The 27,978-nt window shown below is 37.8% G+C and overlaps 1 long non-coding RNA gene across 15 annotated transcripts in view; it reads left to right on the top strand.

Moving 5' to 3' along the window:
• Positions 1 to 8,174: 8,174 nt before the first annotated feature.
• The window catches only part of LOC138831304 (uncharacterized), a 44,427-nt gene continuing 24,623 nt past the window's right edge, over positions 8,175 to 27,978 (top strand). For 8 of the 15 annotated variants that reach the window (XR_011373220.1, XR_011373219.1, XR_011373228.1 and 5 more), the window contains exons 1-4: positions 8,175 to 8,348; positions 24,013 to 24,214; positions 24,474 to 24,613; positions 24,708 to 24,857. This is a non-coding gene — a long non-coding RNA (uncharacterized lncRNA). Of the gene's footprint in view, positions 8,349 to 21,245; positions 21,348 to 24,012; positions 24,215 to 24,473; positions 24,614 to 24,707; positions 24,858 to 27,978 lie in introns of all 15 variants that reach the window. The other 7 variants (XR_011373223.1, XR_011373218.1, XR_011373224.1 and 4 more) reach the window with 7 other exon arrangements.

Here is a 27,978-nt window from a genome sequence, read left to right as displayed (position 1 = left end):
GTGCTGGAAAGTGGCAGTTAAGATACAGCTTAAACATTTTCCCAATATGAATCTGTATTACATTTGTGATTTTTGTGCTAGTGGATATTGAACCTGGTATCTTAAGCATGGTAGATAAGCACTGTCATTAAGCTATATCTCTAATCCTATATATATATATATATATATATATATATATATATATATATATATATATATATAAATCCTTTATATATATATATATATATATATACACAAAGATATATGAACATTTAAAACAGAAGCAACACAGAAGTGTATAGAAGTGAAGTGCATCTCAAAACCTATCAATAATAAAGAACTGTTAAAATTCTGAAGTAGATTTTTATGCCTTCTTTATTTCCATACACAAAATAGTCCTCAGACATATATACAAACACACACATAAATAGAATCAAAATACAGATGTTTGTAATTTACAATTTTACTCACAAGCCTGAAATGTGGTTGTCTCATGTCTGTAAAGAAGAATCACTTTAAAAACACTATGAAATAATCTTTTATAGAAAATACAATAATATAACTAGTGTGGAACACTGAGGTTTCTAGTTTTTCACCATTGTGAGAAATACTGCCATTAACTAATGTGTATATATTTGGGTTTTTGTGAGTAGTGTAAATTGCTATGGTGAATTTGCTTGGAGGGAGGAAAACACATTTAATATTTCTAAATTTAATAGTATTGGAAAGAGTGTATCTATTATGACCAATGCATAGGAAAGGCAGTAGAGAGGATAATGCCTACTATTATAGAAACTGAAATAAAGAAGTCCATGAATGAATTTGTGCTGTTTCTAAAAGCTATTCTGACTCCTGTATTCCAATGTTAGAGTCTGTATTCCAATGTTAGTCTCTGTATTCCAATGTTAGACAAGATTTCCTGATACACAGGAAATGAAACTAATATGTAAATGTAGTATAGGTAGAAAGACTAGAAAAGATTTTTGTTGGAGTAAGACAACTGCATAACTTGTTTGCATTCAGTCCTCTTCTCTTACTCTGAGATGATCTTGTGGAATCTGAGATTACACTTGAGGTACTATAGGATTTGTGAGGTTCTCCATGAGTTCCTCACATATTCTATCTGATTGCTTCACTGTTGTTTTATTTCCATGTGAAGAAGCTAGTAGCCTTTACTGTATTCATTTCCTTCTCTTCTTTCTTCTGCCTGTGTTAGCTGAAAAATACTCTGAAATGTTGAATGAGAAGTTGGAGTAGAGTTAGAGTTGAGAAACTAGGTTTGAGAGTCTCTATTATAGCAGCATTGACAACAAGAAAAACAAATTAGAGAACTAAGGGATCATCGCTGGTTTGTCTTTTGCTTTCTGAAGGTCTGATGTAAAACACATCTGCATTGTGTAATGTGTTTTTTAGATCCAGGCTCTTTCTTTTGTGGTTTCCAGGGTTGTACTCTAAAATGCCTCAGCTTAGAAGAGAGACTCATTTTCTACTGATTATAATTTGTTCTGCTTTCAGTCCATGTTCACATGATATTAGCCTTATTACATGGAGACAAGAAAAGTGAGTCAGCACACAGTAAGTATAACTGTATGTAGAAATCAGGCCTGGAGTCACTTCACATCTCTACGGCTAACTGCTGTGTCAACTTGACAAGATTGTCAATAATTTAGTATCTTAGTTTTCTTGTTTATAAAATAAGGATAAGAATATGACTTTTCAGGCCTGGGAAGGTGGCTCAGTGGTAGAGCGCTTGCCTTGCATGCTTGAGGCCTTGGGCTCAATTCCTCAGCACCACATAAGCAAAAAGAAAAAGGCTTGAAGTGGAGCTGTGGCTCAAGTGGTAGAGCGCTAGCCTTGACCTGAAGAGCTAAGGGACAGCGTCCAGGCCCAGAGTTCAGGCCCATGACCGGACCCCCCCCCCAAAAAAAAAGAATATGTCTTTTCAGCAAAAGATTATTTCATAGTTTTTCAAAGTTATTCTTATTTACTGACATGAAACAACAACTGCATTTCAGGTTGCTGAATAAGTGACTATATGTAAAGGCACATAGCACATTCTTTTTTTGGGGGGATGGGGGGTGTTCTGATTGTGGGGCCTGAACTTGGGGCCTGGATTGCTGTCCCTCAGCTCTTCAGCTCAAGGCTAGTGCTCTACCATTTGAGCCACAGCACCACTTCCAGCTTTTTTCTTTTTGCTTATGTGGTGCTTAGGAGTCGAATCCAGCGCCTCATGCATGGAAGGCAAGCGCTCTACCACTGAGCCACCGTCCCAGCCCCCATAGCATATTCTTAAGAAGTGAACCCAGGCTCTGGGGGCTCACATGTATAAGCTTAGCTGCTCAAGAGGGGTTTGGAGTAGGAAAATCAGTGAGATTCTTACCTTCAACTAATCAGAAAAATGTTGGAAGTGAAGGTATGGTCAACTGAGAACTTGAGAATTCCAAGCCATGAGTTGAAACTCAGTTCTAGCACAGGAAAAAAAGAGATAGATTCTAGTATTAGTGGTAGTTGCACTGGGAATAGAATCATCAATCATGGCTATTGACATGAAAAATACAGAGAATACCTTTAATTGGTACAAAGAATGTGTATAGGAATTTGAGAGAATCAGCTTACTTTCAGTAAAGTTGAAAAAGTAACAATTCATGAAGAAAAATGCATTTGAGTAGGGTCCTAAAAAATGTGTTCCTTTTCCACTAAATCTGTGAAGAAAAATGCAATTTGCAGAATAGGGTGCCAGAGGGAACAAGGATATTGCTGAAGAAATTTGGTGAAATTTGACCTGAAATGCAGTGCCAATTAAGACAAATAGCAAGCTGATAAAAGTTATAAATGAGGGCTAGGGACTTGGCTCAGTATTGAGTGCTTGTTTAGCAATTACAAGAAGTTAATTCCAGCATCATGCACAGAAATCTTAAAATTGAGTAGTCTATGATTTATAAATAAATGACTGTGGTTCTTGTTTTGCTGTATGGGGAATGTGCTGTTCAGATGGGAGAGAACCTTGCCCAGGCCAGTGAGGAGCTGTTCAAAATTTGACCTCCTCTATCCTGAACAGGGAAGTGAAGAAGCTTTGAAGGGGGAGTTTATAGTTTCCTGACACTTTGAAGCACATGGATAGATTTATTTCTACTTCCTCTAAGGGAGAACTTCTCCTAACTCATTTTTCAGGACATAAGGAGTTAGAAATTACCCTGCTTATGGAACCAGACTTATTCTCACTTTTTATTTATTTCAGAGCCCAGTTTCTGACATTTGTATTTGCTCTTTATTTGAGGGCTTGTGAAATCTTATCTCTTTGGTTTGCTTGACTTAATCGCCCATTTTAGAACATGGATCTGCTTTTTCCCCCTGATTTTGAGGCTTCCTATGGAAGTTGACTCCTGCCTCATGGAACCTCTAGTCAAACAAAGCCCTGGATTCTCTTTTTAGCTTGATCCCAGGAGAACCTCAAGCGATGGAACTGTGGGATAATCTTTAAATGGGACAGACCAACTGTATCCAAATTTGTGTTTGTCAGCGAATGCTTGAATGACCTCATCTAGAACACTCAGTGTCTGTATATCTCAGACTGTCTTATTTGAAAATTGATTATAATAATCATAGTACCAGCCTCATGAGGTTATTGTTAGGATTTAATTGAGTAAAACTATGTCTAGAAAATCATTTCTTAATAATGTTAATGTGTTAGAATTTATTATCTATTGTAAGGGGTTCCTGTGGGTACAAGAAGATCAACATTAATTTGACCTAGGGGAGCAAAGAAGACCTCTAAAGAGATAATGATCTTTGAACATAAATTTGATCAACAGATCATTTCCTAAGGGATGCAATGAAGGGAAGGCAATCCAAGAAGAGAGAAAGCTGATGAAATGGTTCAGGTATGAAAAATTTAAGAAGTGTATTATGTGTGGAGCTCTGGATAAATTGTGGAAATGGGGTGAGGATGGAGAAGTTAGGGCAAATGATGTAGCTGAAGAGGGTGGGACAAAGGGAAACTGGGAAGGATTTTCAGGTTAAACCAGTGATTTGTAGTTTAGTTCTGGAGAAGCAGGATGCTAGTGACATTATTTAGGTAGGGAAATAACCATGATGAGGTTTGTAAGGTTCCCCTGGTTACAGTGTGAAAGATCGATTGCATTGAGCTTGAATGTTGGCAGGGAGTCACATTTAAGGAGTTATTTCATTTACTCATGGAGATAAATTAATGTGAGTTCTGTACAGTGGGTCATTAATATCACCTATGCTTTCTTTCCTTTGTTGTGGTGATAATTGCAATTCTCATACATTGCTTTTGTTCCACGTAGTCATTAGTCATTAGTTGACTTGAAAACCTTTATGCAAGCAAAGGATTTTAAAGTGTTGAAATGTATTTGACATGGTACTGAAGCTTTAATTGTGGCTATGATTCAAATCACCCCAGAATTAAGTCCATCCTTTGCTTTACTTGTCCCACCATTAGTAGTATCTCCGGGTGAGTGACCTCTTGGCATTTTTCTGCATGTGTTGGTTGGATTTAGACAGATTTCATTAAACATTTCGTTTTACTTGGCTTGCTTCAGGGTAAAGTCCAAAAGAACTCTCGATATTTGTTCCTTCCCCCCCTCTTCAGCTAACCTATGATTATTTTCTCAAATGGATCCTTTCACACATAGAGTCATTTAAAGAATTTTACCATCTTTTGATTCTATCAGTCTATCAAAAACTTTGTACAAGCTCTAAACAAGTCTGGAATTTGAAGTTACATGTCCTGTCAAAACATTTTTTTTATTTATAAACTCATTTTTCTTTGCTGTGTACTTCTGAAAAAATAGCATTAGCTCTCTATGGTTTTAGAAATTCCTTTTCTTTCAGAACAGCTAGGAAAAAACTACAAATAATAAAACAAAATAATCTGTAACAGACTGTTTTTTTTTTAATAAAAGGGGGGGGGAACCTCATTTCAGAGAGGTAAGGTTGGTCAAGCATTTTAGGTAATGAGAAAGGGAATTTTTCTTAGCCAAACAGAAATGAGGGTTTTAGTGCTTTTAAGGGACTTCCAGAAAGTATTGGTGACTCCTCTTCGTTTTGATGTCTTTTCTGAGTCTCTCTGAATATGTTAGAAAGATCCAAGTAATTAAAGATCTTCAGTGTCTCAGATGATAAGGATTATCACTAAACTTTCTTTTTCCCACCTATATTGCCAACTTCTTTTAGAAAAGAAATAGTATGTGCATCTAACCTTTAGAGGGTCTTAAAGGAATAGGAGGGATTTCTTCACAAATCTGGACAAATTTAAAATACGAAATACAAAGCTCTATGGAATATTACTGGGATAAATGTATAACTAAAGAAAAGAAGTAAAAATTTCCCCACGTTTCTGTAGGTCAGTGAAATGTTAATAAATGTTGAGGGTAGCCTGTGGAAAGTTAATATGGTTAGGTGAGTTAAGGAATGTTCTACCCATCTTAAACAGAAAGCTAATGAGGATTATAGACAAAGAGGATTATAGATACCCAAAAGGAATAGATTTTCTGCTTATTTGACCACACAATGTTTTTCATGGGGTAGGTCAGAGGACCAGAACTCCTCATTTGGAGCACTAAGAAAATGTTTGGGTACATAAAACTAACATGTTTTAACATTAGAAGTTAAGAGTTTTCAGGCATAAATTCTAGTTGAAATCAAATACAGTGGGATACTGCAAAGCCATTGAAATTCAGGTTATTTTTAAGACATAAAAAATGAATATTCTTGGGCTGGGAAGGTGGCTCAGTGGTAGAGCACTTGCCTTGCATGCATGAGGCCCTGGGTTCGATTCCTCAGCACTACATAAGCAAAAAGAAAAAAGACAGAAGTGGCGCTGTGGCTCAAGTGGTAGAGTGCTAGCCTTGAGCTGAAGAGCTGAGGGACCGTGCCCAGGCCTAGAGTTCAGGCCCCATGACCGGATTCCCCCCACCAAAAAAAATGAATAATCTTGGGGGACTTACTGGCTCTGAATTGCTGTGGATGGCTTTAGGATATATTGTACTCTGACTCTTCCCATCACACTTTAACTAGACCTTACTTGCTTGGCACAGAGCATGAAGACTTTATGCTGGTTGTTGAGTATTTATCAACGACTTCTAGAATCTTACCAAAAATCATATGTGTCTTCTGAAATTGAACATGACATTGTAATCATTAATATGATTTACATGATGAAGTTAATAATAGAACTAATTTTATTTCTATATATGTTGACATACTCTGCTAATTCATAGATTAATTCCAAAGAAGGTGTACATAGTTTTGTTAGATTAACAATATGTGACTAAATTTAGAATTTCAAAGGCTAATAGAGTCTTAATATTAAGATCCATAGCAGTTGAAAGCTACTTATTATTGTATTTTTAAAAATAGTATTTTTAGACATATATAATGGACTTTTAGAAAAGGCAAAAACCACAGAAAACCAATGTTTTCTAAAACACACACACACACACACACACACACACACACACACACACACGAATGTTTTACCTATTTATGCAAATCTAACTCCGTAAGTTTAAATAGTGACTTACTTATATTTTTAATGCTGGATTACGGAATTTGAATTTCAAGAAATTTGAACAGGATGAAATGACTAAATTTTGTAGAGGTAAATGTTATATTCTCTATTTAGAACTGTTAACTATCTCACTCACTGTGGAGCAGAATAATTTTACTTAGCACCAAGTATCAAAAATATCCTGGGCTTACCCATACAGTAAATGTGCACTCAAGTTACAAAAATGAGTCTAATAGGTGAAAGGGATGGCATCAGGTTCAACCCAACAATAGCTTTTAGTGAAGAAGTATAAGGTTGTCTCAGAATATTCAGAGGAATGAAATCAAGATAGGAAGAAATTTCCTATTGTGCTATAGGAAACGAAGCTAAAATTTTATGTTTTCTGAAACTCTAGGAAAACAAAGTTATAGAACACGATATATGCTTCAAATGGCAAGATTCAATCAGTAGATAGAAGCTCTCAGGGAATGGATTATATAGCTCTTTCAAAATAGTCTGACACTAGAACATTGAGGAAGTAATTAGGTTGGCAAAAGATTAGAGATTTCCCTGATATTATTGCTTCCATAGTGTGTAGTTCAATTTTAGGAAAATGTATTGAACATCTATAACATCTCTTCTAAATTTATGATTATAGGCTCGTAAACGTAGAATTAGGTGCATTAACTAATAGTTTTAATTAGGTGACAATCAAAGGACAAGGGAAAATTTTGGAAGGAACTTGGAAATAGTACTGAGGAGAAATGAAACAAAATATTATTAAAATGAGTTTTAAGAGTTTTCTTGAGCATAGTCTGACCTTGCTGTGGAATTTTCTTGAGAGCTATTTGCCTACTTTATGGATATCCACCAATGTGCAGCCATGGGTAAGGTTTTGAGGATAGATGTGTTTGAAATGGGATACATGAAGAAAAGTCTAACTACAGGACTATTAACACCATCTCTTATTTGTATACGCATCCTATGTGCCTTCTATATGTAACACCTAGGATATTATAGTAGTGAAATAATTCAGTGAGACTGTAAGAATTTCTTGTATGCCAGAAAAGTTCTACACTGAAATTGGCTTTGTCTTCTAGAGTAGTGTAGACAATAGTTTTCACTCATAATTTCTTTTGGGGGGGAGGAGAGGGTCCGGTCATGGGACCTGAACTCTGGGCCTGGACGCTGTCCCTCAACTCTTCAGCTCAAGGCTACTGCTCTACCACTTGAGCCACAGTGCCACTTCCGGCTTTTTTCTTTTTGCTTATGTGGTGCTGAGGAATCGAACACAGGGCCTCATGAATGCAAGGCAAGTGCTCTACCACTGAGCCACCTTCCCAGCCCCTTCACTCATAATTTCTTTGAGGTTGATTTTAATTCGTTTCATTAATCCGTCATTCTAAAAGGAAGGATTTTCTTTCTTCAATTGAGATATGTCACAGTGCTCTAATTTACTTGGTTTTTTATTAACTTGTGAAGAAAGAGGGCAAACAAATGTTTCAATATTAGTTTCAATAGTTAAACATTATTAAACTGGTTGCATTAATTTACATTCATTAATAGCAAATGCTTTTATTGCAAGCCATGCATTTTCTAATTAGGAATCTGAGGTTAATATGTTACTTAGGACTTAGGTAGGGATTTTAAATTTTATTAACTGCTTAATTCATCCTATTCTCTGGCTACAGTTGCCTTTCAAAGGTTTAGAACCAGAAGCTGTGACTGTTTTCTATGGAGGGACACTAGTCACTCACCTACTTAGAACGTCGAATAGAACTGTTTTCTATTGTGGTTGGAACAGTGTTGGCCTTTGATGCTGACATTACTGTGACCTTTGGAAATCATGTTAAGTGAGGTAAGGCAAGAACAAAAAAGCAAATGCTGCATAATCTCACTCGTGGTAGGACTTAAATGTTCAGAAATTGAGAATAGAACAGTGATTTTATAAGAAATAGAAGTTAGGAATGGGAATGGAGAGATGGAAAAATATTGCTCCGTATGTAGAGAGTTATAATTCAGTAGAAGTAACTTGTAGTGTTCATGGTAGACTGACTACGGAAATATATACATGTTTCCAAAAGAGCAATGAGAGGAGTTTGATTGCTTTAACAGAAAGAAAGTATAACTATTTGAGGATATAGGGTTACTCTCATTGTTGGCATACAGAAAAGCCACGGAATTTTGAGGGTTAATTTATATACCTTTCCATTTTGCCAAAGTTTCAGATCAGCTCGAATAACTTGAGGGTGGAGTCTAGGGGATTATTTAAATACAAGATCATGTCATCTACTAAGAGGAAGAGTTTTTCTATTTAGATCCCCTTAAAGTTTGCATCTTGTTTTATTGTTCTAGCTAGGTATTCTAATATTATACTGAAGAGGAATGGAGAGAGTGGACAATCTGTCTCCTTCCTGAAATTTGAGGAAATGGCTTTACTTTTGCCATTAAGTATAATACTAGTTATAGTATAAGTTATAATGTAAGTTTGTCATACACAGCTTTTCTTATATTGAGGAATGTTCATTCCATGGATTCCTAGTTTCTGCAGAGCTTTCTTAATAAAGTGGTGTTGGATCTTGTCAAATCTTTTTTCTGCATCTATTGAGATTACTATGTAATTCTTATCCTTGCTCCTGTTGATGTGATGTATTACATTTATTGTTTTGTGTATATTGAACCAACTTTGCATCCATGGAATGAATCCTGTTTGATCATAGTGTATGATTTTTTTGATGAATTGTTGAAGTTGATTGGCCAGGATTTTGTAGTTTTGCATTAATGGTCATCTGAGAAATGGGTCTTGAGTTCTGTTTCTTTGATGATTCCCTGTCTGTTTTGAGGATGAGGGTTGTGCAGGCTTCCTAGAATGAGATTAGTAGTGAACTTTCATTTGCATTGAAGAGTTGGAGTAGTATCAATTGAGTTCTGCTTCAAAGGCCTTGTAGAATTCAGCTGTGAATGCATCTAGTCCTGGACTTTTCTCTTACTCTCCAGTTTTGAATTTATTTATTTTTAACATCCTGCAGCATGGAGAGCTGCTGCTGCCATGCCGCAGAGGGTGGGGCCACCTCTGGCTCTGTTTACTCTGTGAAGAAAGTTGCCCTGCCTTGGATGGTCCTTCCCCCATCTGGAAAGGTCAACTTTCCCCAGTATGGAGCTGAGTGCCAGTGGTTGGGTTGCTTTGCACTGTTGAATGGCTCAGCAGTGTCTAATTCTAAGGCCTGAGGTATCTACTGGCTGCCCTGGCTCCGTCTTTGCCAATATGAAAGATGACATTCTTCTGGGATGATAGGGGAAGAGCTACCTTCCAAACTCTGTTTTGTGAGAAGGAATGGGAATGCCTTTTTGGGTACTTACCTTCCCTTGGTTTTTCAGGCTATCTGTGATCTGCATCCATCTGTGGTCAGCAGGATGAAGATTTTTGCTCCTGGTAAATTCAGACTGGTAGTGAATAGAAGCTGCTTGCACTCTGTTTCTGTCACCTTTTCCTCAGGCTCGGTCTACTGTTATGTTGGCAGCCACAGCCACTGCCACCTCGGTCACTGGTGTATGCTCAAATCTGCCTCCTTAAACAGGCTGCCTGAAATTTTCCTCTCTGGCCAAACTCTCTGTACTATGATGGCTCACTTGGGTGACTCTGAGCCTTGGATTTTTCACTGGAACACTAAAACTGGTTTCTTCATGATATCTCAGTTAGCTCCTAGGTGCGCCTCTGCAATCTTTGAAGTCCAAATTTTTTTTTAATTTTTTTATTGTGAAAATACTGTACAGAGGGGTTACAATTACATGGGTAAGATAGTGAGTACATTTCTTATCAATCATTGTAGCCTCCTCCTTTGTTTACCTTTCCCATCCATACCCATCCTCTCTCTCCCCCCAATTCTCCCCCCCCCCAAGTTGTAAAGTTCGTTTTCTACATGACGACTTGTACTTCTCATTGTTGCAACAGGTCCACCTGTATCCTTATTTAAACAACTTGTTTTTCCCCTTCCCCTCCACAAACTATACCGACATCAAATACAGTGAAAGCAGGGTTTATACTGTGGGGGAGGGACATACAAAGCAACAAAGAAATAATCTTATATATGCATTAGAAACAAATGGATGAAAGAAAAAAACATTAAAATACATATCTAAGGGTTCATTTTCCTCACATCATATTATCTGACCTTTTCTGCTTCACTCATACATATACTAGATATTACAAATAAGGGAAACCATGGGACCTATGTTTTTTTGGGCTTGGCTTACTTCACTTAATATAAGTTTTTTCCAAGTCTTTCCATTTCCTAACAAATGGGGCAATGCCATTCTTTCCGATGGAGGCATAGAATTCCATTGTGTATATATACCACATTTTCTTGATCCATTCCTCTGCTGAGGGGCATCTGGGTTGGTTCCATATCTTAGCTATGGTAAATAATGTTGCAATAAACATAGTTGTGCTGGTAGCTTTAGTGTGGTCTTGTTTGTGAGCATTTGGGTAAATGCCCAAATGTGGGATTGCTGGGTCATAGGGGAGCTCTATGTGAAGTCTTTTGAGGAACCTCCATACTGCTTTTCAAAGTGGTTGAACAAGCTTACACTCCCACCAACAATGCAGTATGGTTCGCTTCTGTCCACATCCCCTCTAGCATCTGTTGTTGTTAGAGTTCTTGATTTTTGCCATTTTAACTGGAGTGAGGAGAAAACCAGCAAGACCACAAAAAAGGCCAAGACACTGCACCCAAACTGAGAATCCAAGAACCATAGGAAGAACCCAGTTTTTGCAGCCCCCAAGAAGGTGGATAACATGGCAGGAACTCCCAAATACCTCTCAGTCCTATCTATCAACATTAACGGACTTAACGATCCAATTAAGTGACATAGACTGTCTAGTTGGATTAAAAAACAAGATCCTTCTATCTGCTGCCTTCAGGAGTCACATCTTGCCCATAAAAACAAACACATTTTCAATGTTAAAGGCTGGAGAAAAATCTACCAAGCAAACGGCCCCCATAAACAGGCGGGAGTTGCAATCCTAATATCAGATAAAATAGACTTAAAATTAAAATTTGTGAGAAGAGATAAAGAAGGTTGCCACATACTAATTAAGGGATCTCTCCTTCAGGAGGATATTACAATTTTAAATATCTATATGCCAAACAACGGAGCACCCAAATTTATCCAAGAAACACTACTTTCCCTCAAATCCCACATAGATCCAAAGACATTAATTGTTGGGGATTTTAACACACCACTCTCCTCACTAGATAGATCAACTTGGCAAACACTCAACAGAGAAACCACAGATCTAAACAACTGCACAGATCAACTAGATTTAACAGACATCTAACAAATATTTCACCCAACCGCATCAGAATACACGTTTTTCTCAGCAGCACATGGAACGTTTTCTAAAATAGACCACATTTTAGGCTACAAAGCAAACTTGTCTAAATTCAGAAACATTGAAGTTATTCCTTGCATTCTCTCAGACCACAAGGGAATAAAATTAGAACTCAACACCAAAAGCCACCAAAGAAAGTCCGGTAACACATGGATGTTGAACAACACACTGCTGAATCATGAGTGGGTCATGGAAGAGATTAGAAAGGAAATTCACAGGTTAATGCTATTCAACAAAAATGAGCACACAAATTACCAGCTCTTCTGGGACACAGGAAAGGCAGTACTCAGAGGCAAGTTTATAGCTCTGAGTTCCTACATCAACAAATTGGAGAGATCTGAAACCAACAATTTAATGAGACATCTGAACCTCCTTGAAAAAGAGCAGCAAGATAATCCCCAATCCAGTAGACAGAAAGAAATAATTAAAATTAAATTAGAATTAAATGAATTAGAATCCAAAAAAACTATAGAAAGAATCAACAAAACAAAGAGTTGGTTCTTCAAAAAAATTAACAAAATTGAAGTCTAAACATTTTTTTGATTAAAAAGCAACTTCAGGAGAAGATATAGATGTATGAATATATGTATATGTATATATGTGTGTATACATGTATATATGTGTATATACACACATGTTTATGTATGTATGCACATATACACACGTTTATGCATGCATGTATATATGTATATAACATATATCCATGTATGTATAACATATATACATGTATATAACACATGCAACATATATGTAGATATACATACATAATATATAACATGTATATACATGCATATGTTGTATATGTATACATGTATATGTATATGTATGTATATATATGGAAGTGGTGCTGTAGCTCAAGTGGTAGAGTGCTATCCTTGAGCTGAAGAGCTGAGGGACAATGCCCAGGCCCAGAGTTCAAGCCCCACGACCGACCAAAAAAAAAAGAAAGAAAGTAAAAATGACTTGTACATTTACAGGACACTCACAGTCTGCAGTTTATGTTTATATATATCGAAATCCCCTTCTGAGAATATAGTGAAAGAACCAAGATATGGGAATTTAGTTTTCTTCTTTCTTCTGTTAGATAATATAGTAGCTTTCAAGTCTCTTACAGTTCAGAATACTCTGAATAAGTGAGAGAACATCTAAAGATAAAAATTACTAGAATGAAAGCAACTGGTTTTTCAATGTGTGTGTGTGTAAGTGTGTGTACTTGTGCACATAGTGGTGTGTATCATGCATTAAGCATGTTAGAAAGTACAGACATAGCTGGTGCTTGGACAGCAAGCCTTCTGACCTCTGAAATAACAGTGTTGCTGTGTTCGTTCACCTGACAAACTTCCTTCTGTTTGGTTTAAGAATAAGCACCTTGCTAGATTCGTTTAGGTCTTTCCATGTCACCTAGCTGTTTAATTTGTATCACTGGCTAAATGTCACGCTGAGCTGCTGAAACCTGCCTGTGTTGCATTACATTCTGTACCCTTTCATTCCATATACCTAGTTTATAAGTGGTTAGTAAATTTCAGGTACTACTGATTCATTCTGTGCAGCCAGAGGTGAAAAGTTTAAACTCTGGAATCTTTGTGAAATAGATGGTCATTCAAAAGGCAGTTTTAAATCTTTTATGCAAAGCTAAAAGATTAAGCCATTACTAGAATAGCATAAAATTGATAAAGGACCTCCCCAAACTGTAGTAAATAGCTTTTTCACTGTTTTATGATATAGGCGACTCTGAGTTCCTGTGTGTAGCCTGTGCTGACCTGGTAGATAGGTAAACATTTATTACTGGGTTTTTTTTCAGTTCCAATTAGGATGAAGAGACATTGATCTGTTAAGTTTATCTTAACCTGTCAAGTCTCCAGCTGACAAAGATATATCTGGATGGAAACTCTTTCCTCTGTTTATGTGAAGTTCTCACTTTGCATATTCTATAAACCAATACAGTCAACCCTATGTCACTTAGTTCCTGTTTCTTCTCTTTTTATTTTTATTTTTATTTTATTTTATTTGAGAACATACTGTACAGAGGGGCTACAATTACATGGGCAGGATAATGCATACATTTCTTACCAAGCATTGCAGCCTCCTCCTTTGTTTACCCTTCACCTCCCTTCCCCGCCTCCCCCCTCCCCCCACCCAATTATACCCCCCTCCCCCCACCCAATTATACCCCCCTCCCCCCCACACCGACATTGTAAAGCTGGTTTTGACATGACATTTTGTACTTCTCATTGTTGCAACAGGTCCACCTGAATCCTTAAACGACTTGTTTGTCCCCATCTCCTCCACATGTTATACTGACATCAAATATAGTGAAAGCGGGGGTTACACTGTGGGGGAGGGACATACAAAGCAACAAAGAAATAATCTTATAAATGCGTTAGAAACACATGCATGAAAGAAACGAAAACATTAAAATACATATTTAAGGGTTCATTTTCCTAACATCACATTATCTGACCTTTTCCGCTTGACTCATACCTATACTAGATATTGCAAATAAGGGAAACCATGGGACCTATGCTTCTTTGGGCCTGGCTTACTTCACTTAATATAATTTTTTCCAAACCTTTCAATTTCCTAACAAATGGGGAAATGTCATTCTTTCTGATGGAGGCATAGAAAAATTCCATTGTGTATATATACCACATTTTCTTGATCCATTCATCTACTGAGGGGCATCTGGGTTGGTTCCATAACTTAGCTATGGTAAATAATGCTGCAATAAACATAGTTGTGCTGGTAGCTTTAGTGTGGTCTTGTTTGTAAACATTTGGGTAAATGCCCAAAAGTGGGATTGCTGGATCATAGGGGAGATCTATGTGAAGTCTTTTGAGGAACCTCCATACTGCTTTCCAAAGTGGTTGAACAAGTTTACATTCCCACCAACAATGAAGTAAGGTTCCTTTCTGTCCACATCCCCTCCAGCATCTGTTGTTGTTAGAGTTCTTGATTTTTGCTGTTCTAACTGGAGTGAGGTGATATCTCAATGTTGTTTTGATTTGCATTTCTTTTATGGCTAGGGATGTTGAACATTTCTTCATGTGTCTATTGGCCATCCTTGTTTCTTCTTCAGAGAAGCTTCTCTTTAAGTCTTTCGCCCACTTATTTATTGGGCAGTTGTTTCTTTGAGGATTTGTTGTTGGGTGGTTTAATTTTTTGAGTTCCAAGTATATTTTAGATATGAGACCCTTGTCCGTTGTATGGCTAGTAAAGATCTTCTCCCAAACGGTGGGCTTTCTATTGATCTTGCTAGCTATGTCATTTGCCCTGCAGAAGCTCTGCAACCGTATACAATCCCATTTGTCCAATCTTTCTTTGATTTGTTGTGCTTCCGGGTCTCTATTCAGAAAATTTCGGCCTGAGCCAAGGAGACCTAAGGTTTCTCCTATTCCATCCTGTAATGTTTTCAGAGTGTCTGCTTTGAGTTCAAGGTCTTTGATCCATTTGGAGTTGATTCTGGTGCAGGGTGATATATAAGGATCTAGCTTTAGTTTTCTACATGTAGTTAACCAATTTTGCCAGCACCATTTACTGAAGAGGCTGTCTTTCTTCCATTCTATTGTTTTAGCTTCCTTATCGAAGATTAGATGGCTATAGGTCTGTAGGTTCATTTCTGGGTTTTCAATTCTATTCCATTGGTCCTGAGGTCTGTTCTTATGCCAATACCAAGCTGTTTTGATTACTATGGCTTTATAGTAGAGTTTGAAATTTGGTATTGATATTCCTCCAGCAGTGTTCTTTCCGTTGAGGAGCGTTTTTGCTATTCGGGGTCTTTTATTGTTCCATATGAATTTTTGGATTGCCTCCTCTATTTCCTTGAAGAATGAGGGTGTAATTTTGATAGGTATCGCATTGAATTTGTAGATAGCCTTGGGAAGTATTGCCATTTTCACGATGTTAATCTTGCCAATCCAGGAGCATGGGAGGTTTTGCCATTTTTTAAGTTCTGTGTTGATTTCCTTTTTCAAGATTTTAAAGTTTTCATCATAGAGGTCCTTCACTTCTTTGGTTAAGTTAATTCCTAGGTATTTTATTTTTTGTGGGGCTATTACAAATGGAGTTGCTTTCCTAATTTCAGCCACACTTTTCTCATTGTTGGCATATAGAAAAGCCATTGATTTTGGGGGGTTAATTTTATAACCTGCTACTTTGCCAAAGTTTTGAATCAGCTTGAGTAATTTGGGAGTGGAGTCTATGGGATTCTTTAAATACAAGATCATGTCATATGCAAAGAGGGAGAGTTTTATTTCTTCTTTCCCTATTTGGATCCCCTTTATGTCTGCATCTTGTCTTATTGCTGTAGCTAGGCATTCTAATTCTAGATTGAAGAGAAGTGGAGAGAGTGGGCATCCTTGTCTTGTTCCTGAGTTAAGAGGAAATGGCTTTAGTTTTTCACCATTGAGTATAATGCTGGCTGTAGGTTTGTCATATACAGCCTTTATTGTATTGAGGAATGTTCCATGGATTCCTAATTTTTCCAGAACCTTCATCATAAAGGGGTGTTGGATCTTGTCAAATGCTTTTTCTGCATCTATTGAGATAACCATGTGGTTCTTATTCTTGCTCCTGTTGATGTGATGAATAATATTAATTGATTTGCATATATTGAACCAGCTTTGCATCCCTGAAATGAATCCTGTTTGATCATGGTGTATGATTTTTTGGATGAATTGTTGAAGTCGATTGGCCAAAATTTTGTTGAGAAGTTTTGCATCAATGTTCATCAAAGAAATGGATCTATAGTTCTCTTTCTTTGATGAGTCCCTGCCTGGTTTTGGGATGAGGGTTATGATGGCTTCATAGAATGTGTTCGGTAGTGAGCTTTCTCTTTCAATTTCATTGAAGAGTTGGAGGAGTATTGGTGTGAGTTCTGCTTTGAAGGCCTTGTAAAATTCCGCTGTAAAACCATCTGGTCCTGGACTTTTCTTAGCTGGGAGGTCTCTTATTGCTGTTTCTATTTCAATGCTTGATATGGGCCTGTTAAGCTGGTTTAACTCATCTTGGTTTAGTTTTGGCATGTCAATATTTGCTAGGAAAAGGTCCATTTCTGTCAAGTTCTCAAACTTATTAGCATAAAGTTTTGAGAAGTATTCCCTTATAATGTTCTGAATCTTGGTTGTTTCCGTGGTGATGTTTCCATTCTCATCTCTGAGTTTATTAATTTGGGTGTGTTCTCTCCTTTTTCTGATAAGGTTTGCTAAGGGTCTATCAATTTTGTTAAGTTTTTCGAAGAACCAACTCTTTGTTTTGTTGATTCTTTCTATAGTTTTTTTGGATTCTAATTCATTTAATTCTGATTTAATTTTGATTATTTCTTTCCGTCTACTGGATTGGGGTTTATCTTGCTGCTCTTTTTCAAGGAGGTTTAGATGTGTCATTAAATTGTTAGTTTCCGATCTCTCCAATTTGTTGATGTAGGAGCTCAGAGCTATAAACTTGCCTCTGAGTACTGCCTTTGCTGTGTCCCAGAGGAGCTGGTAATTTGTGTGTTCATTTTTGTTGAATAGCATGAACATTTGAATTTCCTTTCTAATCTCTTCCATGACCCACTCATGATTCAGCTGTGTGTTGATCAGCCTCCATGTGATACCGGACTTTCTTTGGTGGCTTTTGGTGTTGAGTTCTAATTTTATTCCCTTGTGGTCAGAGAGAATGCAAGGTATAACTTCAATGTTTCTGAATTTAGACAAGTTTGCTTTGTGGCCTAAAATGTGATCTATTTTAGAAAACGTTCCATGTGCTGCTGAGAAGAACGTGTATTCTGATGCTGCTGGGTGAAATGTTCGGTAAATGTCTGTTAAGTCTAGTTGATCTATGCAGCTGTTTAGATCTGCGGTTTCTCTGTTGAGTTTTTGCCGAGTTGATCTATCTAGTGGGGAGAGTGGTGTGTTAAAATCCCCAACAATTAATGTCTTTGGATCTATATTGGATTTGAGGGAAAGTAGTGTTTCTTTGATAAATTTGGGTGCTCCATTGTTTGGCGAATAGATATTTAGAATTGTAATATCCTCCTGAAGGAGAGATCCTTTAATTAGTATGTAGCGACCTTCTTTATCTCTTCTCACGAATTTTAATTTGAAGTCTATTTTATCTGATATTAGGATTGCAACTCCCGCCTGTTTATGAGGGCCGTTTGCTTGGTAGATTTTGTTCCAGCCTTTAACCTTGAAAATGTGTTTGTTTTTACGGGCAAGATGTGACTCCTGCAGGCAGCAGATAGAAGGGTCTTGTTTTTTAATCCAACTAGACAGTCTATGTCGCTTAATTGGAGAGTTCAGTCCGTTAACGTGAAGAGATAGGACTGAGAGGTATTTGGGAGTTCCTGCCATGTTATCCACCTTCTTGGGGGCTGTGAAATCTGGGTTCTTCCTAAGGTTCTTGGATTCTCAGTTTGGGTGCAGTTTCTTGGCCTTTGTTGCGTTCTTGTTGGTTTTCTATGTGTAGGACATCTTTAAGAATCTTTTGCAGGGCTGGTTTGGTGGAGATGTATTGTTTCAATTTTTCTTTGCTATGGAAGGTTTTTATTTGGCCTTCAGTTATGAAGGAGAGTTTAGCTGGGTACAGTATTCTTGGTTGATAGTTGTTTGTTTTTAGGGCATGGCATACGTCATTCCAGGCTCTTCTTGCTTTGATTGTCTCTGCTGAGAAATCTGAGGTAATTCTAATTCGTTTCCCTTTATAGGTGATTAACCTTTTCTCCTTGACAGCTTTAAGGATCTTTTCCTTGGTCTGGGTTGATCCTGTGTGGATTATAATGTGACGGTGGGATGTCCTATTCTGGTCTGGTCTATTTGGGGTTCTAAAAGCTTCTTGTATCTGAATAGGCCTCTCTTTTTGTATGTTTGGGAAGTTCTCTGCTAGGATCCTGTTAAACAAATTTCCTAGACCATTAACTTCTGTTTCTAGGTGCTCCTCTACACCCATTATCCTTAGATTGGGCCTCCTGATGGTGTCTTCCAGGTGTTGGATAGACCTATCATATTTCTTGGACTTGTCTTGGATGGTTGTATGTTCTTTCTCTATAATATCTAGGCTGTCTTCAATCCCTGAGATTCGATCTTGTGCATGGTCTAACCTGTTGTCAAGACTCTCTACTTTGTTTTTTATCTCTTTTCCTTCTAATTGGTCAGCTTTGATGGCTTCAAGTTCTTTGTTGAAGCTCTGTTTTAGGTCTTGTATGAATTTCTTTACTTCCTTAATTTGGTGTTCAGTGTTTGTTCTCAAATCACTTAGTTGATTGGTTATGGTTTCTTTGGACTCCCATTCCTTCTGTTGGGTTCCATTCAGCATTCCCTTTGTGGTCTCCCTGACTTCCTTCAGCTCTTTGTTAATGGATTCCATGAATGTCTTTAGTGATCTTTGTGTATTCTCTACCTGGTCTCTTAATTCGTGAATTACTCTTTGATTAGTTTCCTCCCTTCTGTGGGATTCCTGCAGTTCTCTTTGAGTGTTCTCTGCCTGCTCACGCCATTCCTCCCTTTCTCTTTGAGTATTCTCAAGTTGTTCACGCAAATCCTGTATCAGTTTTTGAGAAGCTTCCTCACGCTTATGATATTCCTGTATAATCTTCTGGGATGCCTCCTCTCTCTCCCTATCACGCTCATACAGAGTCCTTTGTACATTGTCAAACTTCTCATTTATCATGTTTGCTCTTAGTGTTTGTAGAGCTATTTGGGAACTCTCCTCTGGATTATTCTTTATCTGTTCTAATCCCTGATTATCAAGGTTGGGAATTGAGATACCCGAATTTGCCATTTTTCTTGTGTTTTTCCGGCTTACTCGGCCCATTTGAGATAAAGATTGCACCAGTTTTGTGCTAGAACACTATCTTAAGGCAACCATCAACCAAAGTTTGCATTTGTACAGTCAATAGTCTACAGATACAATCTAGTTCAACAGATACATCTATTCAACATCAAACGACTATATGTTAAAGGACTTCGAACCGCAGAAAAGAATTTGGAAAACCAGAAATTATTAGGATTAGGGAGAGATGTGGGTAAAAAATAGGAATAGATTGGTGTGGGGAGGCACAGGGAGAGTTAACTATGTCCTAATCACAGTGCAGGAAATGAGTTGGGTAGGATGCAAGTAGAGAGAGAGAGAAAAAGAAGAGACGGAAAGGGGAATAAAGAGAGACTAGAAAAAGAATAGAAATGTAAAAATTAATGTTATTATAGAGGTTAAAAGACCGTCTATTTAGAGAGGAATGTGAATATGTTCAGAGAAGGGGAGGGACATAGAGGAGTTGTGAAAAGCTTTAAGGATGGGAACGGGAGAAGAATATATCAGAAGTTCAGTAGAGCTAGATAAAAAACAAAAAGATAATTAAGAAAGAAAGAAAAAGAGAAAGAAGACAAGAAAAGAAAGGAAAACTCTTATTCACGTATTCCTAAAATAAAAATTATAAGATGAGAAAAAAAAAAAGGTTACTGGAAAACAATTATTTTTTCAGAAGAGGCAAAGATTAAAGATTAATAAAAGTTTTAGAAGGGAAAAAAATTTATATATATATATATATATATATATGGTAACAAAAAACAAAAAACAAGCAAAAAAAAAAAGAAAAGAAGAAGAAGAAGAAAAAAAGAAAAAAGAAAGAAAAAGAAAAAAAAAGAAAAAGAAAAAGAAAAAAAAGTCTTTTGATTTTTTTTTTTGGGGGGGGAGGAGTGGGAAGAATCCTGTATCTCCCTTTTGTCTGCAACCAGTCTCTTGTTGGAGTCTCTGGTCAGCTTGAGGTCCTGTGGCTTGATTGGTTTCTTAAGTCGGTTGGTTGGAAGAGGCAGAAAAATGCTCTGCTTTACCCAAGATTTTGAGATCCCCCTCCCAGGTTAGTTTTCTGGGAGGGTGGTCTGCTTTGAGAGTCACAAAAGAGGGGGATGTGGTGATGAGGCTAGGTTCTGGGTAGAGTTGAGGCCTTTCAATATACAGTAGCTTTTCCCTGGGGCTATTTTGTGATAAAGCTCACAGCGCCCAGCCTGGAGCCATTCTCAGGGTTTCTGTTTTTCAATTGATTGTCGAGGCTGCTAGAGGGAGGGGCAGCCTCTGGCTCTGGTTACCCAGTGAAGCAAGGCACTCCGATGGCTGGAGCCTGAGCTGGGTGACTTTTCCCTGGATGGAGCTGAGTCTGGCAGGTCACTTCGCCGTTAAGTTCTTGTGACCTGCTAAATGACTCATTTTATTCCAAGGCCTGAGGTGGAGCTAGCAGCTCCTCCGAACTTTGTCGGTATCCAAGATGCAGATCACCGGTGCTGGGGGGGGAGGGGTGGCCTTCCCTCCTCTGCTCCCTGAGGAGTGAGGATGTCGGGCTTGTACTCACGCCGAGTCTTGGATCCTGGGTCGTCTCTGGTCTGCAAACAGCAGGATGAAGATGTTCGCTCCTTGTCGGTTCTTGTTGGTGTTGAGTAGAATCTGCTCGTCCGCTGCGTCTGGCTCCTTCGTCCCCGACTCTCTGTGTCTCAGGTATGTCTCCGCGGCGGTGGTCGCCGCCGCCGCGGCGCCGCCGCCGGAGCGGCAGCTGCTGCGTTTCCTTGGTGCCGCGGCCCCGCCGCCGGAGTGGCAGCTGCTGCGTTTCCTTGGTTTCCCCTCTCTTGTCTAACTCTCTGTCCTGTGATGACACACTTGGTGTGATTTTCTGGCTTAGGACTGTTCACTGGAACTCTAAAACTCCTTTCTATGCGAGAGCTTGTTCAGATTCCAGCTTCTCCTCCGCCATCTTCCCTTAACATCTCTCTTTAAATCTTTAGCCCACTTATTTATTGGACAGTTGTTTCTTTGAAGATTTTTTGTTGGGGGACAATCCCCCTTTTTAAAATCTTTTACTTGAAAAAATCTGTGAAATGTTGGTAGAATTTGCAACATTCTAATATAGGCTGATAATAGTTTTGCTTATAAACAAAATGGGGTGATTATAATTTTGTACTATATTGTAATATGCTGTATATAATATGGTTATGTCAGTGTGTTTTACAAAGCCAAAATTAAGGTATTAACAGAAGTAGTGAAGTAGTATAATGAACCACATCTCTCAGCTAACATGAAGACTTAACTATCTTTTAGGACTTAACTCTTGGTTAACCTTCCTCTCTACCCTATCACTTCCCTTCACCTGGCTTCTGCCATGTAACAAATTACCCAAATCCTAGCAGTTTAAAACAACTATTTGCTCATAATTTTATGAATCAGAAATTCAAGACAGGTATTATTTAATACTTTAGTGAGTTTCTAGACAATGGCTATCAGATATTTTCTGGGCTACATCATCTGAAAGCTTTGTCAGCATAGATGTACATAATGGAGCGTTTGAGGTTCTGGATCACTAATGCTGGCTGATACACACTGTGATGACTGAAAGCCCTATGTGTAATCATCTAAAGACTTATTTACTCACTGTGTAGTATCTGTGCTGAACTAGACAGAGATCATTCTTTTATCTAAACTATTACCATAGGGGCCCTCCAGCTGAGGTGGGGAACAACTAATGCCTTTTGTTTGCTGTTCATTTTAGTACAAGGTCTCAATTATTTCTAGTTTCTCAGCTTTTTGTGCACCTGGGACTATAGGAACACCCCTACCATGTTAGGCTCAATCCAGTTTTTTGGTGTGTGTGTGTGTGTGTGTTTATGTGTGTGTGTGTGTGTGTGTGTGTGTGTGTGTGTGTGTGTGTGTGTGTGTGTGTGTGTGTGTGTGTGTGTGTGTGGGTATGTTGGTCTTAGAGATTAATCTCAGACCTTGGGCACTGTCCCTCAACTATTTTGGTCAGGACTAGTGCTCTACCACTTGAATCACAGCTCTACATCCAGCCATTTGGTGGTTAATTGGAGATCAGGTTCTTACAGACTGGGCTGGTTTAGAATGTTGATCCTTAGATTTCAGTCTCCTAAGTAGCTAAGATTACAAGTTTGAGCTACTGGTGCCTGGTTCCCTTTGGCATGTTTGTGTGGGGCATTAGTGGAAGGGGGTGTAGAGTGGGGTGAGGCAGGGGAGTAGGAGGGCAAGGATGGTAAGGGGAAACAAAGGAGGAGGCAACAATGCTTGATAAGAAACATACTCATTACCTTTACCTTGCTCATGTAATTGTAACCCCTCTGTACAGTATTTTCACAAAAAAAAACTTATTAATAGCCGGGTGCTGGTGGCTCAGACCTGTAATCCTAGCTACTCAGGAGGCTGAGATCTGAGGATCGCGGTTCAAAGCCAGCCCGGGCAAGAGGGACCGTGAGACTCCTATCTCCAATAAACCACCAGAAAACCAGAAGTGGCTCTGTAGCTCAAGTGGTAGAGTGCTCGCCTTGAGCTGAAGAGCTGAGGGACAGCGCCCAGGCCCAGAGTTCAAGCCCCACGACTGACAAAAAAAAATTAATAAAAGAATTCTTTTTAATCATTCTATAATATGATCTTATGTTCATTGTAGCCAATCCCCATTTGCACATAGGCAAATAGACAGCTGTCTATTGGTTCCTCCATAGTACAGCATTTATACAGGGTTGTACTTCATGGCTGTAAGCACATTCCACTGATGAGAAACCAGTCTTCACCTTATTTCTTTTTTTTTTAATTTAATTTAATTTTATTTGTGAACATACTATACAGAGGGGTTACAATTACATGGGCAGGATAATGCGCACATTTCTTACCAAGCATTGCAGCCTCCTCCTTTGTTTACCCTTCACATCCCTTCCCAGCCTCCCCCTCCCCCCATTCCCAATTCTTCCCCTCCCCTCCCCCCACCCCTGCACCGACATTGTAAAGCTCATTTTCGACATGACAATTTGTACTTCTCATTGTTGCAACAGGTCCACCTGTATCCTTAAACGACTTGTTTTTCCCCATCTCCTTCACAAGTTATACTGACATCAAATATAGTGAAAGCAGGGGTTATACTGTGGGGGAGGGACATACAAAGCAACAAGGAAATAATATTATAAATGCGTTAGAAACACATGCATGAAAGAAAAAAAACATTAAAATACATATCTAAGGGTTCATTTTCCTAACATCACTTTATCTGATCTTTTCTGCTTGACTCATATATATATTATATATTGCAAATAAGGGAAACCATGGGACTTCACATTATTTCTTAACACACTTTTCCTCTGACCTATTTTGTCCTCTCTCCTTAAAGGAAACTGGCAGTCCTTTTTCTGGCAAAAGTCGTGCCCTTGCTCCTGACTCATGGCTTCTCTATCGACTGGGGAATAGGCAAAACTGAGTTCACCTTAGAGAAGCCTGGATAGTGAAGCACAACAAGGAAAGGATTTCTTACTTATGTTTTGTGTTGGATTTTGTGTAGCTGTCCTCCAGCTATGCAAGTATCATGAGAAAAGGTATTTCTTTTTTTGTTACTGAAGTTTTATTATGTTTTGAATATAATTGCTGTAAAAGATGCAGGAGGCATGGTCCTTCCTCCTTCAAATACTGCCTGCTCAGCCTCCACACATTCCCTGGCTGTAGAGTTGTTCAGTGTTGAGGATAACTGAAAAAGATATTTCTGATCTGAAGGTATTACATTGGACTACTGACGTTTCTTTTTTATTTGTTGTTGGTTGTGGGGCCTGAACTCTGGGCCTGGGTGTTGTCCTTCAGCTCTTCAGCTTGAGTGGCTTGAGCCACAGCACCACTTCCAGCTTTTTTCTGCTTATGTGGTGCTGATGAGATGAAACCAGGGACTCATGCATGCAAGGCAAACACTCTACCACTGAGTCAACTTCCCAGACCTATTCAAGGTACTTGATAACACTACTGGAAAACTATAGAAGGTATCTGTGAACATTCTATTCCTTTGTGAATCACCTAACCCATTAGGTTTTCTGTAATTAGTCATAGCATTCTTCAGAGCAAGAAGGAAGATGTGATACTTAACTGTGCCTACCCATAAGAGGTTGCTATTGGGAAGTTTCTTGGGTCTCCTGTTTGGTCTTCTGGGAACACTTTTTCACCAACTTGTTCTTAGACTGTGGATCTGAATAGGTGAGTACCTTCTTTTCCTTCCTTGCTGTGTAACAATGTCAGTCATGTGGGTTGTGTGATATTTTTTTGTGCCTCTTATTTCTTTCTTTCTTTAGTACCATTATTGGGGCTTGAACTAAGGATTGGAAAAGTGTCCCTGAGGTTGTTTGTTTGTGTGTGTGTGTGTGTGTGTGTGTGTGTGTGTGTGTGTGTGTGTGTGTGTGTGTGTGTGTGTGTGTGTGTGATGTCTAGTTCTCTACCACATGAGGCTTTGAGTAGCTAGGACCATAGGCATGAGCTACCAGCATAGTGTCTCTTTTCCATACAAAACTTTACAGCTCACAAGACTAGAAATAACCTTTGTCTTGGTCATCATTGTTTCTTTAGCCCTTAGCAGAGGCTATGTATATAAAACTGCCTAAAATAATTTGTTAATTGAATTGTGAATGAATAGCTCTCATTTAGTGGTAGCTTATTTGTTTTATTATTTTAACACTGGAATATTTTTCACTATATCAATACTCAGTATAGAATAGTTAAAGAGTGTGTCAGGATATGAGTATAGCAAAGGAACTTCCAAGTTGAATAATTCTAAAGTAATCTGGATTTGAGGTGATTACACAAAGAATAATACAGTATCCCTAATGGTATAGAAGGGCCAGAAAACAGCAAAACAAAAATTTCATGCCTTCTACAATATGCACCAGTCATGTTTTAAGAACTTCTGATGAAGAATAACCAATGTTTGATTTAAAGGCAATTGATTGATTTTTTATTAATAAGTTTTGTTTTTACTGTGAAAATACCATACCAGAGGGGTTACAATTACATGAGCATGGTAATGAGTACATTTCTTATCAAGCATTTACCTCAAGATAAGGACTTAAATTGTTTTTCTTTCTTGCTATTGTTTCTAACATATTTATAAGATGATTGATTTCTAGTTTAGTCTGCCAGTTATAATTTTTTAAAAGCTCCAGAAGCCATTTCAGTTATATATTAATTTCCTTCAAGAATTTTCTACTTTACCTCATTGTTTTTCATATCCAGCTTGGCTTTATAATTAAACTTTATTTTGGGGCCTATTGGCTTTATGCCTAATAAACTTGAAGCACTTTTTATATATCTATGTGAACTTCAACATAGATTTCCTTTTTTCCCCCTCACAGAACTCTGGTGCCTAGACAAATCATGCTAAACAACTTGAAATACATTTTTATCATCTAATCTTTTCTTTTTACTGTGAAAATACTGTACAGAGGGGATACAATTACATGGGCAAGACAATGAGTACATTTCTTATCAAGTATTGTAGCCTCCTCCTTTGTTTCCCCTTCCCATCCCTTCCCATCCTCCCCCCATCCCCCACCCAATGCTCCCTGCTACCCCCCTGCACCAAAGTTGTAAAGTTCCTTTTCGACATAATTACTTGTACATCTCACTGTTGCAATGGGTCCACCTGTATCCCTATTTAAATGATTTGTTTTTATCCTTTCCCTCCACAAATTATACCGACATCAAATACAGTGAAAGCAGGGGTTATACTATGGGGGAGGGGGACATACAAAGCAACAAAGAAATAATCTTATAAATGTGTTAGAAACAATCGCATGAAAGAAAAAAAACATTTGAATACATATCTTAGGGTTCATTTCCCTAACATCACCTTAATCGACCTTTTCTGCGTGACTCAGACATATACTAGGTATTGCAAATAAGGGATACCATGGGACCTATGTTTCTTTGGGCCTGGCTTACTTCACATAATATAATTTTTTTCCAAGTTTTTCCATTTCCTAACAAATGGGGCAATGTTGTTCTTTCTGCTGGAGGCATAGAATTCCATTGTGTATATATACCACATTTTCTTGATCCATTCATCTACTGTGGTGCATCTGGGTTGGTTCCATATCTTAGCTATAGTAAATAATGCTGCAATAAACATAGTTGTGCTGGTAGCTTTAGTGTGGTCTTGTTTGTAAACATTTGGTTAAATGCCCAAAAGTGAGATTGCTGGGTCATAGGGGAGCTCTATGTGGAGTCTTTTGAGGAACCTCCATACTACTTGCCAAAGTGGTTGAACAAGTTTACAATCCCACCAACAATGCAGTAACGTAATCTTTTCAACATCATAACAATCCTGGTGATTTTTCCAAGTTCTTAGACAGTAACCTACAATTTGACTCTTATTGGCTTTCAATCTATTAGTTTGATTTGTGGATTATAGAGTCATACTTGATATATGTTAAAATCTCAGTTTGTAGAGCTTTCTGTCCAACTAAAATGACTAGAGTTATTTAAGAATCATTCTAGAAAACCAAGTACAGGGATTATGTAATGGAACAACATCCTAAAACATTTTTAACAATGGAAATATGATTTAACTGCATCAAAAATTATTTAACATTATAGAAAAAAACAGAAGTAAGCAAAAGAGTAACTCCTAAATCAGTTATTCTTATTTTAAAGGGGATTAAATTGAGGTTGGAAGCTTGGATTAGTTGGTAGAGCCAATGAGCGAAAGCAGAATATACTGATTTAGAGTTCCAGTCTTGGACATAAAATTAAAAGAAATCAAAGGGATTTGACAACTTAGACAAATTCACCATATAAACAATGAAAAATCACTAGATTTTTTTTAGTGTATCAATTTAGAACCAATTTATAAAGACTGGGTATTGTGTGACAAATTTGTTTGATTTGCTTAACATAGAACAACAATGGATTTTTAACTTTCAATAGATATGTTTTTCTATGCGTTCAACATGATGTATATATTTAAAAGGGCTGTTTACCAGGTCTTTTTACAAAGACTGTCAGGATGAAGTGAGTGTAGTCATTCAAGAAACAAAAGCAAACATGGCCCATTTTCCAATGGTTTTAGAAAAAAAATACAAAGCTCATAACAAAGTTATGCACAACTCCTACATTGGAGAAGAATCAAGATAATTCATAAATATTTATGCTCTACATAATTCAGACTGAAATATTTAATACTACCCAGAAATATTTGTAGTTTAAATTAAAAGTCTGATTTCCCTTTTTCTTTTACTTTGCTCTAAGAATGAACTGAGTAATAAATACATGGAAGTTTTTGGAAAAAAATAGATATAAGTATGTATTTTTATGGGTCTGACTTTTC

The sequence above is a fragment of the Dipodomys merriami genome, unplaced genomic scaffold (assembly GCF_024711535.1).
Source record: "Dipodomys merriami isolate MVZ:Mamm:240054 unplaced genomic scaffold, mDipMer1.0.p SCAF_1912, whole genome shotgun sequence".
NCBI classification, from domain to species: domain Eukaryota; kingdom Metazoa; phylum Chordata; class Mammalia; order Rodentia; family Heteromyidae; genus Dipodomys; species Dipodomys merriami.
The sequence above is the reverse complement of the archived record's forward strand: the minus strand, read 5'-3'. Positions and strand labels throughout refer to the sequence as shown.